Consider the following 18,078-nt stretch of genomic DNA (forward strand, 5'->3'; position numbering starts at 1 on the left):
CCTCTGAAAAATATTCAACACCGCCGGGATTTGAACCCGCGCCCTCAGGTTGGGAAGCCAGTACGTTAGCCCCCACACCATCTCGATCCCCACCCTGTATCGATAACATTCATTTTTATTACATAGCCAACACACTCATTCTTATCTATGCACACACTAGTTACGCCGCCATAAAATAATGTGGAGATAATTACACTTTTATACACTGTCATAAATTTGGTGCCATAGTAAAACTTTAATTTTTTTATGTGCTCCAGAATTCCTTATTTTAATCTCTTAAAGTCCTCCGCCATGTTTCCCAATAAAATCTTCCATGGGGAACCTTCCATTTATTTTCCTGCGAAAAAAAAATTTTCGTTGGAACTCACTGGCACTGGCCTTGCAATTTGAGAGGTTGCATTAGTATTTAAAAGGCTCTACTTTAAAAAGTTGGCCCTATTTTTTCCGATATGGAAGGAACTGCAATTATACCATACAATTACCATATTAATAATAACTATACTTTAAAGTTCTTCCGTAAATTCTTTTCCCCTACGCAGAATCTCTTTCGGGTGGAGCAATTGTTTTTCTGTCAATGAGAAAAAGTGCAGTAATGGCAAATGTATAGTGATAATATCTTTGCTTTATGGATATTTATACACATTGCCAATATTTTGAATAATTCTCAAAATATATTAAATCCTACGTATCCAATGGAATCCATCTTTTTTACCCTTCAAAAATGTCCTTCTTCATTTTGCCACAACTTCTAGCTGGCTCCATGCTGTGTAGCAAGCCCTTATTTTATTATCTTCCTTTCTCTACCCCGATTACTTAACATTCTCCCCTTGGTCACGGTCTTCAGCGTTCCGGTATTTTCATTATTTCACGTAGGTAATGTATGTAATAGGACAAAATATCCACAGCTCTAATCGAAAAGATACTATATAGATGGAAAAAAAGTGACAGAAGTTGTGATAAAATGAAGAAGGACATTTTTGAAGGGTAAATAAGATGGATTTCGCGTGGTATTTGATATATTTTTAGAAATACCCAAACTAAATATCATGGTAATATAAATAAAATCCTGTAATGGTATCCTTTGATTGGCTCTTGAATCAGTTTTTTTCTGTCCCAGCTAACTCAAAATATCTTCCCTTACCGTTTACCACGCCCCCTATTTCGTCTTATTCGTTGTGGTATTTCCAAATTCTCGCATTTTTTCTGCTGCCGTGTTTGTTTCTCTCAATTGGATTCTCGATTCAGTTTTTCGTTCAAAATTTTCTCCGCCCTTTTCTTGAATTCCGCGTTCGCGTCCTTCTGTTTTCCTCCCCCTTATATTTTCCTTGTCATTTTTCCGTTTAAATGAGCTTTCAGTTTTCCCTTTTTTATTTTAATCCCGTCTTTTTCTCTTCTGTTCCAGTTCCCTTTATTCCTTATCTCACATTTTCTCGACTTATTATCGGTATTCCATTCTTGTTTTTGTAATCAATGTTGGAATGGATCCGGTTTCATAATTTACCTCTTCTTCCTATCCTCTTTTAGCTTAAAGTTAACACTCTATGTTACGATAACTTTAGATCTGATTCTGAAAGCGAATCAGAGAAGCTGTATGTATGTTTAAACATCTTCTCGCTCATTTTCGTGGGACAGAGTGCGAAACATCAATTATTTGCCAAAAAAATATTTGGCGTTATTATGACTCGATATAAGGATTGTTGATTCTAAGATGCCGTTGAGTGCGTCTCATTGACAAATTCCTCAACAGAGAAATCGAGGAGTAAGATTCTCTGTGTGTGGTATGGTTTACTACCCTATCGAATAAACATGCGAACTGAGTCCATAAAAACTTTATTTTGAAAAATCTAGTCTACATTGATTTTGTTCCCTTCAAAGTACTCTCCATTCGTTGCTATGCACTTATTTTATCTTCTTTTCCAGCGTTTAAAGCACCGTTGGAAGTCCTCGGAAGTTAGACTTTTTAGTTGTCTCCTCGTTTCTTCCTTTCTTGTGCCCACATTTCTCCAGTGATGTCCCCTCAACACATTTTTTGTATTTTGGGAATAAGAAAAAGTCGCAGGGGCGAGATCTGGCGAATAAGTAGGATGATCAATATTGGTGATTGGATTGTTTGCCAGAAACTGGCGAGCAATCAATGTTGAATCTGCAGCGGCATAGTAATGGTATAGGATCCATCGATCATGTTCGGTTAAAATAGTGTACAGTGTTGATTTTCCTAAATTCAGTTCATCAGCTATCAGTCTCACAGTTTTTCGACGATCGGTATGTACAAGGGACCGCACAGGATCAATGTTGTCGTCAACACAGGCGGTTGAAAGTCGTCCCACTCTTGCATCATCCATGGCGTCTTATCGGCCATCTTTGAAACGGTTAATCCACTTGAAAACTGACGTTTTCTTCAGAGCCTTATCACCGTAAACAGCTGTTAAAATTTCAGTAATTTCTTGATAACTTTTACCGCACTTTACCGAATGGTGGAAGTATCTCAATTCACATGGATATAGATATAAGTAAAATGGATAGGAACATATAAAAGACAAACACAGGAATTGTGGGGAAGGCGGAATCGAGCAGATCACAAGCACGAAAAAGTTTCCTTGATCGGGATTTGAACGACGAATCTTTCGACTTGCTGGGCTCTAAACTTTTCCTACTATCTTTTCGGCTTGCATCCTCGTCCAATTCTCTTTTGGTGGGTGAAACAGCTCGCGAACGCCATCTCCTGGTTTACCATGATATCCGTTATCCTGAGGACACAGCAGCTTTACCAGATGACCTCAATGCTATACAACCATGGTTCGACACTTGGCAATTAGAATTAAACTTAAAAAAGTGCGTGGTAATAAATTTTTGGAAAAAGAGCAAATCCCATCCGAACGCCTTCAGCGTTGGGAACACCGAAATGGAATGTGTAGACTCAATTAAATACCTAGGCCTTACCCTCATCATGATGTCTCCTGGGTGAAACACATACAGGGAATATGTGGACTAGCTAACAAAAAAATGGGATTTATTAGAAGAGTGCTAGGTGAATGGGAGGAAAAAGTGAAAGGGAAATGTTATCTTTCGCTGGTTAGGGCTCATTTAAAATATGCTGCAAGTTATGGGCTCCTCACGAAGTTGGATTGATTGCCGAATTGGATCGAGTTCAGCACAGAGGAGCTAGATTTGTAAAACGTTGTTATGACAAAAATATTAGTGCAGCTAGGCCGGGAATCACTCACGGAGCAAAGGTAAAAATTACAGATTTTAAGCTCTTGCATGAATTGGAAGGGCGTCTATTTAGCAGTAATGTTGGAAATGTATTACTATCCCCATCAATATCCGGTAGGAGAGATCATGCCAATAAAATTAGAGAGATTAAGTGTAGAACAGATAGATTTAAGATGTCATGTTTTTCACGAACGATAAGGGATCAAAATAATATTGCCCGACCGCGTTAGGGTTCTATTCGGGTCAAAATTAGTCCTGTGTGTATTCACCCCCTGCCACACACCCTAGCGGTGTCTTACTGAGTACATAAATAAAAAAAATAAAGAATCTGGGCACTTGGTAGCATATATTACCCTGAGAATTCGGTGTAATTTATGTTTCCTCGATAGCTCAAGTGGTTAGAGCATCTCGTCGAACTGAGAAGAATACATATATTTTTTGAGTGCTTGAAGGAGTTTTAATGGTGGCTTTAATGTTTAAAAGGTTTATGTTACAAAATAAAAGGAATCCGAATTTTTTAAATATCGGTGCGTCCCGTTAATGTAAAACTTTATTATTTACAATTATATAGAAAATTCTGGAACGTACCATCTTGTCCATCTGAAATGCCGCAATATTGTTGCCACGAATAGTACTGGAAGCAAATGAAACCAAATCAAAAAAGATTCATAAATGGATAAACAGCCTTAATACCATTACTAGAAAGATCAATTATGTAGAGTAATTATTTATCTCGTTACCGCCATAATTATCACTCGATAATTGATCAGGCTATTTTTATGATATTAATTTATGTTGAAAACATAATTATTCATAAAGTTCCATTAAAATTCATGCCAATTTTATCATAAATTAGCCTCTGTTGAATATTTGAAAGAACGCTAATTCTTCCGCTAGCATGTAGGTAGAGTTCAATTTATTAGTTACATATAATCAATTTCTTTTTCCATTGAAACCTAAAAGATATTAAATTTCATGCTTTAGTCGATAACGTCCGGCTAAAATCTTCAATATTAATCAAAATAAAATTAAAATAAAAGATAAAACTGCTAGTTTATTAATCTTCAATATTAATCAAAATAAAATTAAAATAAAAGATAAAACTGCTAGTTTATTAAATTTTTGAAGCCTCTTTTATCATTATATTCATATTTTACGTGAATTTCCTGCCTCTACTTCCATGGTACTGTGTTGTTTGATAATTCCATTACTCTTATGAACTATGAATTGAAATGCATTCCAGCTTTTTATTTGACTATAAGGGACCTTCCATTAGGATGTTTAGACTAAAGAAGTTTAAACCGTTCTTTCTTCCAGGAAAGATGGTGTTTTCGCCTCAAATGTTTCGACGATCATCTAATCTGATTTTTTTTATGGGAACCCTCGAGGTCCGCTGCAGGATACACTGCATCATCACGTCGTGTAACGAGGAAGTCGCTCGATGGATAGCTTCTGTTCCACTTGAGAACGCCATCATGCCTGTTGCCTTTTTTCTGCTAGAGTGGCAAAGAAAAGCTCCATTCAATTGTGAACTTTCATAGAGGACGTTGCGAGGCAGGCTCGTAAACTCATTTCGATCGGTCAACGCCACTCAGTCGAGGGATAGAATGGTGAGTGCAACTCTTCCTTCCTTCCATTTTCTAGAAATATCGCGAATAGAAGGTATCCGTATATGTTTTGAGGATTGCCGACGAATTTTCTTCCAGCACAGATTCCACAATGTAACCGACAATTTTCAAATTTTACATCAAGTAGTGTTGCGATAATCTTTTATTCAGCTCTGTACCTTTTTTCGCATTTTCGTTCGTTTTCTTTAAATTTTGGGGCCAAACCGCGCTCTATAGGTAATCATTTTTGGCTTGAATATCACTCTCTTTCTCCGAATATTATTTTTCCTAGTATTTACAGAACGTGATCACATCAACGGCCACTGTTTCGCCAATGCTGAATTGTTGGTGATAATTTCGAGATAATCTTGGTAATGATTGGTGTTTCTATTATGAACACAATGCCAACAATGGTAGGAACAAGTTCATGTCCTTATAAAGTGTTGATAATAAAAAATATTCTCTGCAAAGAAAGTATAAAGCTGTAAAAGATACTAAAAAACATTCCAATTTTATCATGCAAGGCCATAGCTATCAGTTTTCCCTTGAAAATTCCTCTTTTAAGGCCTGGGCGAGATTTTGTTTATTTTTCGGACTACTATAAGAAATGGAAACTATGAATGCATATATTTTTAAGTCGTGTGTACGTATCAATATATTATTTTATACATTCTTGGTTTCAAAGAAAATGCCTTATTTTTGGTAGTACAATTCCGTACAATTGCAGTCTAAAGCACTTAAACTTTTCCGGTACCCTTCATTTTGACGTTAAAAGAACTGAAACCCTCAGAAATGACAGTATTAATGTGAATTAGTTTAAAAAAATGGCCTGAGCAAGCTTACTGGAAGTCATATATATTCCAAAACGTAATAGGTCGGCCAGTTTCTTTATTTTTTATCAAACCTACCAGACACACATGGTTGTAATACTTGTAAGGCATTATTTGATTTAAAGTAAGTTTTGGTGTTTTTTCCTGAATGTATAATTTTGCAAGAAGAAAGAAAATATTATAAAGTCGTGATGTTTCACAAATGGGAATTGGACTGAACGTGATATCCCATATTTAAAATTAATATCACTTGCAAAAATTTTTCATCCAGAAAAAAATAATATGATACTAATGCGATTTCATTATACAGAAACAATGGAACAATTTTTTGTGTCTAAATTTTTCATAAAACGTTCATCGAGATTGGTATTTTCAAAAAAATGTTCATTTGCACGAAAATTCAGTGTACTGAAACTTATAACTTATATTTAAAACGAATAATAATAATAATAATAATATTAACATTTTTATTCATCCAAGTGACACAGTGCATAGTAGCTCTAGCAAGTGTATAGGACATGTCATGGTTTACAAAAAATAGAAAATATTACAAGAAACAAGTGTTACAAGGATAAAAGGAAGGAATGAACATTTATGAATTAGGTCTCAGGTATTCTTTGATGCTGTAAAAACACTTATCAGAGAGGTATTCTCGGACCATTTTCTTGAATACTGGTTCACGCTCTTCTTTTTTAATACATATAGGTAGGTTATTATATAATTTTATACACATTGACTTAGGACCATTTGCAGCCATGGTTAAGTTTGTTGATTTTACATGCAGGTTGTTGCATTGTCTTGTATTGTACAGGTGAATGCTATTGTTCGTTTCAAAATCTGCACTATAATTTTTAACAAGCATTATAGATTGATAGATATATACACAGGGAGCAGTTAACAATTTTAACTTTCTAAAGAGAGGTCGACAGTGTGCATAATAATTTTCATTGCACATAATTCTCACCATCTTTTTCTGTATCTTTAGAACACTGAGAAGGTGAGAGGGCAGTCCCCACAATACAATTCCATAAGAAATTCTTGAATGAAATGATCCATAGTACAACATAATCAACACATTTTGACTTACAGTGTGTCTTATTATGGAGAGTAAGTAGTACACAGAATTTAACTTTTTAATTAAGTTCAAAACGTGGAAATTCCATTTGAGGTTACAGTCTACATGAAGTCCTAGGAACTTAAAATTACTTACAAAATTTAAATTACTACCATATGTTGAAAAAGAGTTATCAATTGTGCTGTGCAGAGATGAGAAGACAGATTATTACATTTGCACCATGTAGACATAGTTTTCGTCAGAAGATCACCAGCCACAGCCAGATCCCATAAATTTTTACTGGGTGTCATTGCACTCACATCGTCAGCATAAATAACACATTTTTTAGAACCATTTAACTGCAGCTGCCCAGGAAGATCATTAATAAAAATTAGAAAAAGTATAGGTCCAAGCACTGACCCCTGTGGTACCCCTCTGTTGACCTCCAGGGGGGTGGAGAGGAAAATTTCTCCATCATTTTTGTAGGCCACCCTTTGTTGCCGATTTGCAAGATAGGACTTTAGCCAGCTCAGTGCTACTCCCCTGATGCCCAATAGCTCACATTTTGATATCAACTTACTGTGGTCTACAGTATCAAATGCTTTGCTCAGATCATAGAAAATTCCCAAAACCTTACATTTAGAGTCAATCTCTTGAATTATATAATTGATAGCTTCAAAAAGAGCAAGATTAGTAGACTTTCCCTTGCGGAAGCCAAACTGGTTGTCTGATAGCACATTTTGGCTTTCAAGATAATCAACCAGTCTTTTGCAGAAAACACACTCGAGAATTTTACCAAATTGTGAAATGATAGATATTGGTCTATAGTTTTTTAAATCGTTTCGGTCCCCTTTGTTCTTATAAATTGGTAAAACCTTAGCCATTTTAAGGGAATTCGGGTAAATGCCCTCAGCCAAGGACTGGTTCACCAGCATTAGCAGTGGTGCTAGAATGAGATCTCCACAGTCTTTTAATAACTTTCCAGTCACACCATCAATGTCAGCAGAGTGTTTTTTCCCTATCTTATTGAGATAATAGCATAATTCACTCACATCACAGGGTTTAAGATACATTGATGTATCAGTTGCATTATTGATTGACATGGGCCCTGAAGGCACAGGATGTGGGGAATTAGGTAGAGACAAAAAAGCTTTATTAAAAGCATTGGATATTTTACCTGGTTCCGTGATTAAGTTGCCAATGTTATCATTTACCTGGAGAGGCAAAACCATGGAATTTAAGTTGCTGTTGCTTTTTATGATTTCCCATGCTACTTTTGAGAAATTAGAGGCATTCCTAATCCGCCTGTCATTATACTCCTTTTTTGCCTGCTTTATTAAATACCTGAACTCTCTTTTTTGCTGGGAGTAAAGCTGGTATGTTGTGCTGTCACTAGAAGATTCAATCTGTAAGTACATAGTTTTCAATTTTTTTGACATACTGCGGATTTCGGGCGTAAGCCAGCTTTTCTTATTACCTCTCCTAATTTTAACTGGCTCGTAAGGAAAAGCAAGGTTTAGGTAATGTATGAAGTAACTGTAGAAGACTTCGAAATTTTCATTAACATTGGCCAACTGAAATGACCCCACCCAGTTGTGCTGGTTAAGCAACACCCGAAAATAGTTAACATTCGACTCACTGAAGTACCTCTGGTATTTAAAGGCCCTGGATGATGATGATGAAGCATTTTTACACAAATAAAAAGTAGACAAAATCACGGAGTGATCTGACACTGCAGGATCAAATACTTTGGTTTCAGTACTGCTTTCAGGATAATCTGTGAAGACATTGTCTAACAGAGTTTTACTCTTTGCTGTTATCCTGGTAGGGGAACTTACTAGTGGTTTCATGTTATATGTGTCAAAAACTTGCAATAGTTGTCTTTGATCTTTACCATCAACCATCAGGTTGCAATTGAGGTCCCCAGTAAGTATAATTGTGGGTCTGGACGAATGATTAGTTATATTATACAATAAATTCTCGAGTTTTTCGAGAAATGACACATAGCAAGCCAGGGGAGACCTATAAATAACCAGGACAACCAAAGCATGGTCAGCCATTGTAAGCCTTACAGCCGAGCATTCAAACGTTAATTCATCATTGAGTTTACTTATGTTACGTGAAATAGAATTAAAAACTAGGCTATCTTTGACAAAAATAACAACACCACCATGTTGATGATTTTGACGGCAGAAAGCGTCACCAATTACATAACCTGGGATTGATACAGTCACGTCTTTTAGCCAATGTTCACAGATACAGATTATGTCAGGTTTTTCACTTGTAGTCACAGCTTCAAGACCCACAAGTTTGTTACTTAAGCACTGAATATTTAGCACTAAGATTTTTAACTCAGATCCACTTTTACATGAAACAGGTCGGTCTTTCGTCACGGTTAACCTTTTGGTGGGTTCGCCGAAATTTTCCGAGTATAGTCACAGGTTCGTGGAGTCTTTTTTCATAGAGTTCGTTTGTCTCCGTGTGACCATTCCGGTCTGGATACCTACAGTATCATATGACGTTTGATTAGGAGCAACTACCACATCTGTGTCCATCGCAGGTGAGGAGGGTAGACTAAACCTTTTCGATGGGAAGAATTTTCCTATCTTCACTCCCTGGGGCCAGATTTCACATTTAAATAAATCTTCTCGTAAATTCAGTGGTGCGTCTACTTTAAAGGAACGAAAATTCTCACCAGCATATAAGTTTTCACAAACAAAATCACTATTAGGAAATTTCTTTTGAAGATATCTGGTGATATCATCGGTAGTTGTAGCTAATTCTACTCGTCCCACGTAGAGAAGGGACCGCCGGGGGACACCGGAAAAGTTTTGCTGGTCACTTGAGCATGCACCGCTGCCGAACACGACCTTGTGTTTACGTTCGAATATTATTTTTATAATCTTTGAATTAATAAAGAGAAATATTAGATATGCCGCTAATGAGTTGTCATCAAATATCAAACATTCTCAATATTGCTAACACAATAGCGAAATTTTCAAGGTGTTCTGCGTCGAGTTTAGTTCACAGGTTATATTGTTGATAATTGAGGTTTGTCCGTTATCATAAGCATGTGTCAATTACACAAAACTTGGTACATTCAATGGCAAAATTATTTTTATTTTTTAACAAACTGAAAACATATCTTCGATCTTCTGGTTTTCCAAATAATTTGACATGAAAATAACCTTTTTTGCACGAGATCTTGCGGGAGGAATTGATTAAAAGATAAACGGTTGATCCAATAAAAATATCATATCTACTGTCCTTATGGAGAACACAGCGGCATGCATTATAATTAAAAAATTGAAAACTAGCTGAAGTCCATCGATATAGTTTACGAAACAGAAAGAAAATACTGTCAGAATGTTTAAGTATTAGTTGGTTCAAGTTTAGTGGCGCTGTTATCATTATGTGACCGAGCAACTTGCTTTTGTCGCGCATATATTAATAAAAAAACCCGCTGAGCGCAGACTAATACTTAATTTACGGGAATAAAATATAAAAGTTACATATATATATATATATATATATATATATATATATATATATATATATATATATATATATATATATATATATATATACTATATATATATATATATACAGGGTTCGTCCGGAAAATAAGTGTACTGAGCTCAGGAAAAAAAATTTATTACACTTTTACATATCTTAAGCTAATATTCCTCAAAATAGGACCCTTGTGAATCGATACACTTGTTCCAGCGGCGTTCCCATTCCTGGAACGCTCCCGCGAAGGCATCATCGGGAACCTCTCGAAGACACGTCGTCACGGCCTCTTTGACGGCGTCCAAAGTCCCGTATCGCGTTCCTTTCAAACTCCTCTTTATCTTCGGGAAGAGAAAGAAGTCCGGTGGTGCCAAGTCCGGGCTGTAGGGCGGGTGCGGCAGCGTTGCCACGCCGTGCTTGGCCAAGAAGTCCGACACGACGAGCGCGGTGTGAGACGGCGCATTGTCGTGATGCAGCCGCCAGATGTTTTTGATCGCTGGCCGGACGCGGGCGACTCGTTTTCGAAGCCTGTCGAGCACTTGGACGTAAAATGCAGCATTTACAGTTTGTCGTTCAGGTACAAATTCGTAGTGGACGACTCCCCTTTTGTCAAAAAAGACAATGAGCATCGCCTTGATCCGAGATTTGCTCATGCGAGCTTTCTTTTGACGGGGTGATGATGGGGTGTGCCACTCCGCACTATCATCCGAACACTAAGACGACGATCAGAGTTCAGTACATCGCGAACGTTTCGCACATTTTCGTCGGTGAGTGCCGTTGATGGGCGTCCAGGTCGTGGTTCGTAGTCGACCTCTTCTCTGCCCTCCACGAACATCTTGTGCCACCGAAAGATCATGTTTCTGGACATGGCTGACTCCCCGTAAGCCTGGTTAATCATACCGACAGTTTCGGTAGACGATTTCCCAAGCTTTACCGCAAATTTGATGGAATAACGCTGCTCCAAAAACTTCGGCATCGCGTTCCGTGACGTGGGTCGAGCGTGGAGGTTCGCGTTAACAGAGCTCCTCACTACACCACAGCTCAGAGCCGACTGCCTTTTTCAGCGTCGCTTGCCAACATACCCCCCTCCAATCGCAGCCCGTCAGAGCGGTGCTGAGCGCGCCTGGAGCGGCGGGAAAAAATCAGTACACTTATTTTCCGGACGAACCCTGTATATACATATATATATATATATATATATTAGATAACTCTTCGCTACTAAGAATTGGCGGGGAAGCTAAAACGGATTATGATATATGTATATTATATTATATAATCAATGACAATAATTTTCCGCGTAAAATGATGTAAGTTTCATGTTCCTAGTATGAATGTAAGAAGTGGAAACACTGGGTCTTGAACAGAAGCAGATACAGACAGAGAGGAAAATTCAATTGAATTTTTTCAATTCAACTTAATGATTTTGAAAATTAAACCAAGGTTATGCTGTTTTCGAGAAAGAGCAAGGCTAAGTGAAACGTCAAAATAGGAAGGTAAAAACTAGAGCATATGGAACAGTTCATCTATTTCGGAAGTGTTCTGAACCAAAATAATCAAAGCAGGAGGGACATAAGAAGAAGAATTGCATTTGACAAAGGCTTTCACAAAGAGGAGTGAATTGATGACAGGGACGTTGAGAAAGGAGGTTAAGATGAGGCTGGTCAAATCTTAGATAATGAGAGTGGTTATGTACGGCGCGGAAACATGGCCATTTCTGCAGGATGATATACGTATATTGGATATCTCTGAAACTTAGGTTTTGAAAAGGATGGAAAAGGTGAAGTGGACAAAAAGGATAACAAATGAGTAATTGCTAGGCATGCAGGGGGAAGAGAGGATATTGTTAAAAGGATGGAAAAGGTGAAGTGGACAAAAAGGATAACAAATGAGTAATTGCTAGGCATGCAGGGGGAAGAGAGGATATTGTTGGGTGAAATCAAAAGAACGCAGGAAAGATGGACGTTGAGCATATTGATTAGTAGTGGGATATTGAAGACTGTGATAGAGGGGGAATGTTATACATGGTAGGTAGAGGGGGGAAAAGGATAGGTATGTTGGGTTGAATGAATGGAGGAAGGAAGTAAGTGAAATTAAAGATGTGTTGGTCGTAGTTCAGGTGTTGCTCTGTTGGCATAGACAAAAACATGTGTCCCTGTTCAGTCTGTATCCATTTAAAATCTACCTTCAATTGTAGACTGCCTGGTCATAATAGTTGTTTTATTAAAGTGAAATTCTCTGAATAGTCTGAAAAATTCTGCTCCATAAATCTACATCTACATCTACATAATACCCCGCAAGCCGCCGCAAGGGCGTGTGGCGGGGGGTGTTAGGTCACCAACCGTAAAAACGAACAAATAGGTTCATCATACATACAGATTGCGTGGATTTTAAATAAGAACAAATTTGTTTAATATTCATATTCATCATATCATAATTAATTTCATTTTGATAAATTCAATGAAATAATTTGATTCAGTTTGGGAATGTGTCAGGATTTGTCTTGTTAGACGGAGCTTAGGAAGGTAGCGATGCTCTGCAATGATGTTAAACGGTAGAGTAGTACCAATAATTACAAATTACGAAAGCAATTAACTTTTGAGTGGTCAAAATATTTTGGGCTGTTTCCATAGTATTCGCGTTACCATAGGGACGTCGATGTTATTCCTACTCAACTATCAGAGTGGAGATAGATACAGATTCTTGTCTTGGAATCGCATTACTTCTGTGAATCACTGTGTTATCAAATTGGATTTGGTCGGTTCCTATTTCCTCTCCGGTGCTCTGTGAATATGTAACGTCGGGGAACCGGCCAAAGGAAAGGACACATCGACACGAGGAATACTGCGCTTCGAGCGCGGCTTAAAAAAAATTCTGCGCGCCACGGAGCGTATTTGCGTGTGTTTTCGCGACGCCCTCCGCGTCTAGCGTGCAGTTTCCTCACGGGTGAAGGGATCCCTTCTATGCGAACCGTCGACCGTGCATAATGGCGGACAGTTGGTCGTGCTGCCCTCTCCAGAGAGGTCAGGATTAGTCGCGGTCCTCCATCCTGGAGGTCGTTCTCCAGAGCTGAAATGAATTCAGCGTGTGGCTCACGTCGTGGGATTCCTACTCGATAGTGCCACCTGTGAATATTTTTTTCAGGACTTACATATCCGGACTACCGCAAAATTTCTCCTTAGCTAACAGTTAACCTTAGACTCTCATATAGATTGAATGGAGGCTGACCTCCTCCTGTGTGACGTTTGAATCAAGTTCTATCTTGCGATAAACCCCAGGAACGTCTTCACTCTTCCATTTTTTCCTCATCAATACCAACATTTTACTAAAAAAATCCATGTAATTTGGTACATATCATTTAAAGGAGTCCTGTCTTACTGATTGATCAGACCCTAAGCGACCGATTAAAAGGGGAAAAAAGTGCCTAATGATGGTGAGGTTAGAGAGTAGGTTGTTGGGAGAAATTCTATGAAAACAGGAAAAGTGAATTTGCTGTCATATTGAGTGACGAATGAATGTTAAAGGGAGCATATAAAATATGATAGTTCTCATAATTTTTTGGGTAAGTTTATCGTTGAATTTTAAATGTAAAAATGATGAGATTCCGTCACTTGGCAAGGATTAAATATAAATTAAATTTTCATAGCCCTCTTAAAATTCATTTTGTCATGTGTATGATCAACCAAGTTTTTCAAAAAATCAACTGTATCATTTATATGCACGCACGAATGCTAAGATTATTTAATATTCAATAAAAATTGCATAGTGAACAAACCAGTGTAAAATTTTAAGGAAATTAAGTTGAGTAATGTTTTTATTGTGTTCTTATTGCTGTTTGTAACTCTTAAGGCAAGAAAAGTGGGCGCATGCTATTTTGATTGGCGATAACAAGTTGAAGGCTGTAATGCAGAGGGAAAAATGATAAGTGAAGAATGAAACCTTTTATTCCATATGCAAAATGTGGTTCAGCACGAAAATAAGATAATTGCATCAAACTATCACTTATATAATTAGTCGTTAAGGTAAAATAAAACGGACGAAGCCGTATGTAGCCGAATGTTTCATAACATTCATTGGGTTTGCGAATGATCAAGCTTTAGTTAGCCAGTCAGCCACGTGGTAGCAAGCATTTCTGAGCAAATTGGTATTGAAGTGCGATAGTTATAGGATGAGGATAAATGTAAACAATACTGAGTTTATGCGGATTACGATAGAGAGGAAGGCTAAGTTAAATATTAAAATAGAGGTTCATAAACTAGAGCAGGTATGGAACACTTTACGTGTCTCACAAGTGTTTTGGATCAAAATGGTCAAAGTAGTTGAGACATAAGGAGATGAATTGCATTAGGCAAATAATCTTTCCCAAGGAGGGGAGTATTGTTGACAGGGATGCTGAGTGAGGATGTTAAGAAAAGGCTCGTTAAAACTTTGATATGGAGCGTAGTTATGTACAGCTCATGAGAAAACATGGTCACTGAAGCAGGATGATAGGCTTAGATTAGAAGCTCTTGAAATGTGGGTGTGGAGAAGGATGGAGAAGGTGAAGTGGACCTAAAGGAAAACAAATGAGGAAGTGTTGGGTGTAGTGGGAGGGGAGAGGGGATTGTTGGGAGAAATCATAATGAGGCTGGAAAAATGGATGAAGGTCGTATTGATCGGTGATGGGATGATAGGTGTGAGAATGTTAGTTAATTAAGGCAATGAGAGAAATAGAGTGGTCATGATGGGTGGAATAAAGCAAGGTAGAATTTATGAGGAATTGAAGAAGGATTCATCATAATAATGGACATCAGGTTGTGTCATGTTAGCCGAGGCTAAGTAATATAGGCATGTTTATTCTGTGCCCATACAAAACTTGTCTTTAACTTTATACTTATTCGATACAATAACCAACAAATAAAATAAAAAAGATAGATATTGGAAGTTACTAAAATTTGGATAACCCCTTAGGCATTTCATTAATATATATGGACTATATTAAAAGACTTGTTAAAAAAAGCTATATAAAAAGATTTCATAAATTTTGAACGGTATTTTTTTGGGAAATGCAATCAAAAAATTTAACCTACTCCGAATTAATTTCACTAAAGATGATTACCCTACGTATGCTGCATTGTATTGCAGACTCCAATGGACCTGTGATGGATGACGTTAAAAATTGATTGCATCGCAATGAGCGCTAGAGATTACTCCACGCTCGAATGGAGAGTGAATAATTGAAGCCATGTCTGCGCACTTGGTTTGATGACGTAGCTATATGATCAAATCTTTACCGAAGCTGAGGTCAAATGCCTCTTGGCGCAAAAGAAGACTCCCAAAAGAATTATAAAATAAACTAGGCATTGGCAAAAGCCTGTTGGGCAAATAAAACGCAAGCAAAGAACGTAGAGGAATTTTTTTCATCTTTAAACTTTTTATAAGTAGGGTCTAATAACTACTCCTGGTTACAAATGAGTAATGGCGGTTGCTGTCGATTAAGGGTAGTATGTGCTAAATTATTTTAATTGTTTGAGTGATTCAAGAATTAATTTTTGACTAACAATCAACCAACAAGTTCGGTTTAGCATTCCAGGATTGATATCACCACATGGCGCAACCGATAGATTTTTAACCCATTCTGTTTTTTGCCAATAACTCGTATCTAGATGCATGTATAGTACATTCTACCCAGCACGGCAGGCAGGATACCATGGGTACCAGGGTACCAAGCCACTGCTAGGGTCTGTGAAAGGGGGTGATTACGCACCAGATTAGTTTCAGCACAAAATATTTTTCCCCCTAGCGCGTAGTCGGATGGTCTTCTACATCTACATCTATACCCTGCGAGCCACCAAAAAGGTGTGTGGCAGGGGGTGCAGCACCAGGAGGAAAGGGTAAGGGATGAGGGGGTTAGGGTTTTTCAAATGGATGGTAAAAGGTGAGGGGAACCTGTTAAAAATTATATATAAATATAATCGTATAACCATTCGCAGTCGCTACCTTGTAGGTTAATTCTTATTATTTCGAGCCGACTCCTGGGGGATTTCGATTACAAGTATTCTGGTCTCTTATTGTTCTTGGAAAAAATTACCATTTAAACCTGTCAGTCTTGCAGTCTATCTCTCTAATCTTACATTCGTGATCCCTCCGCCCGTAATACGTTGGGGTTCGTATTATGTTCTTGATGTCATCGGAAAAGGACCCTTATTAAATGTTTGTAATAGGTTTAATCTATATTGTAAACGCCGCTGTGTAAGGGAATCCCAGCCTAAATTTTCTAGCAAAGTAGTTACGCTACTGCGTTGGTCATAACAATTTTTGACAAATCTAGCCCCCCTCCGCTGAACTCGATCCAATTCCGAAATTAAATTTATGTCTTGAGGATCCCATATACTGGCTGCATACTCTAGGTGGGGCCTGACTAGGGCAAGAGAACATCGTTCCTTCACTTTTTCGTCACATTTACGAAGCACTCTTTTTACCAATAAGTAATAAATTTTACAAACAATAAGTAATACATTTTATCTAATAACTAATAAATAAATAATACAACATATAAAATATTGTTTGGTATTGGGAAAATGACATCTTATATCTATCTGTTCCACACTTAATATCTTTCATATTATTGACACGGTCTCTCGTACCGTGGTACAATGTGGCTAATAATGCATTTTCAACAGCATCGCTAAGGAAAAGTCCTTCCAATTTATGCAAACGATTTAATATGTAAATTAACCTTCGTTACGTGAAAAAGTCCCAGCTTACCTCCTCTAATAATTTCGATACGCTACTTAGTTTATCTTAAAAATGTTTTACAAATCTAGCTCCTCTACGCTTCACGCAATTCAATTCGGCAGTCAATCCAACTTTGTAAGGATGCCATATACTAGCAGCATATTCTAAATTAGGCCCAACTAGCGAAATATAGTATTTCTCTATAACCTTCTCATCACATCACCCCAGTACTCTTTTAGGAGATCTTTTTTATGTGTTCCATATATGGATATATATATATATATGTGTGTGTGTGTGTGTGTGTACATATATATATGTATGTATGTGTATATATATATATATATATATATATGTATATATATATATATATATATATATATATATATATATGTTTGTGTGTGTGTGTACATATACATATATAATGTACATATACATATATATTATTGGTAGGTTTTGGGTGTACACAAGCTACCAAACGCTAGAGCGACAATTTTCTAACCTTTCCTAGAAAAACACAACCTAGCATCCAACAATACAATTAGCCCCTATTCAATTCTAAATACCTCCTTTTACCTTTCATTCTATCCAACATCCCTGTGACACCTAATTATTTGATCGATTTTACGCTTGCTATTTCGGTATTAGTGTTACAGTAGGCGTTCGGGAGGGAACCCTCATTCAGGGGTTCGGGAGGGAACATTTCGATTTCCGATTACAAGTTTTTTTGACGTTCCTATTTGCGATGAAGGTTACTGCAGGTCACTCGTAGGTTACTGGAATTCCCTTACTTCTTCCCTCGCTAGTAAATGTCTGGGGGTATCCTCCATCAAGCATAAAGTTCACCAAAATTTATATAAACTGATTGAAATTTGATTGATCCAAGCGTTTTTATTCGTTTAAATAATGAACAGTTGTCGCTTAAAAATCTCTTTTGATTGACTTTCGAGTCAATGGGCATTTAGTTGGCGATCTAATCATAATTTTATGGCATATTACTATTGGTTTTTGCTTCCAATGTCCCAATTATAAATCTCTTGCGATCGAGCAATAGGCATTGTTGTACGCGGAATCGCTTGTTGGTTGGAGTATAACCATCATTCGCAATAATGAAGCCGTGACATCCAAGTCGCCATTTGCATTTTCTTTTCAA

General features: G+C 37.4%; 1 protein-coding gene across 1 annotated transcript in view; it reads left to right on the forward strand.

The window, feature by feature from the left end:
* Positions 1 to 4,745: 4,745 nt before the first annotated feature.
* The window catches only part of LOC139695255 (uncharacterized), a 242,747-nt gene continuing 229,414 nt past the window's right edge, over positions 4,746 to 18,078 (forward strand). The window contains exon 1 of the mRNA XM_071593948.1: positions 4,746 to 4,823. The gene's annotated coding sequence lies outside the window, so the exon portion shown is untranslated. The remainder of the gene's footprint in view (positions 4,824 to 18,078) is intronic.

The sequence above is a fragment of the Hetaerina americana genome, unplaced genomic scaffold (assembly GCF_022747635.1).
Source record: "Hetaerina americana unplaced genomic scaffold, ioHetAmer1.1.p SCAF_6, whole genome shotgun sequence".
Lineage (NCBI taxonomy): Eukaryota > Metazoa > Arthropoda > Insecta > Odonata > Calopterygidae > Hetaerina > Hetaerina americana.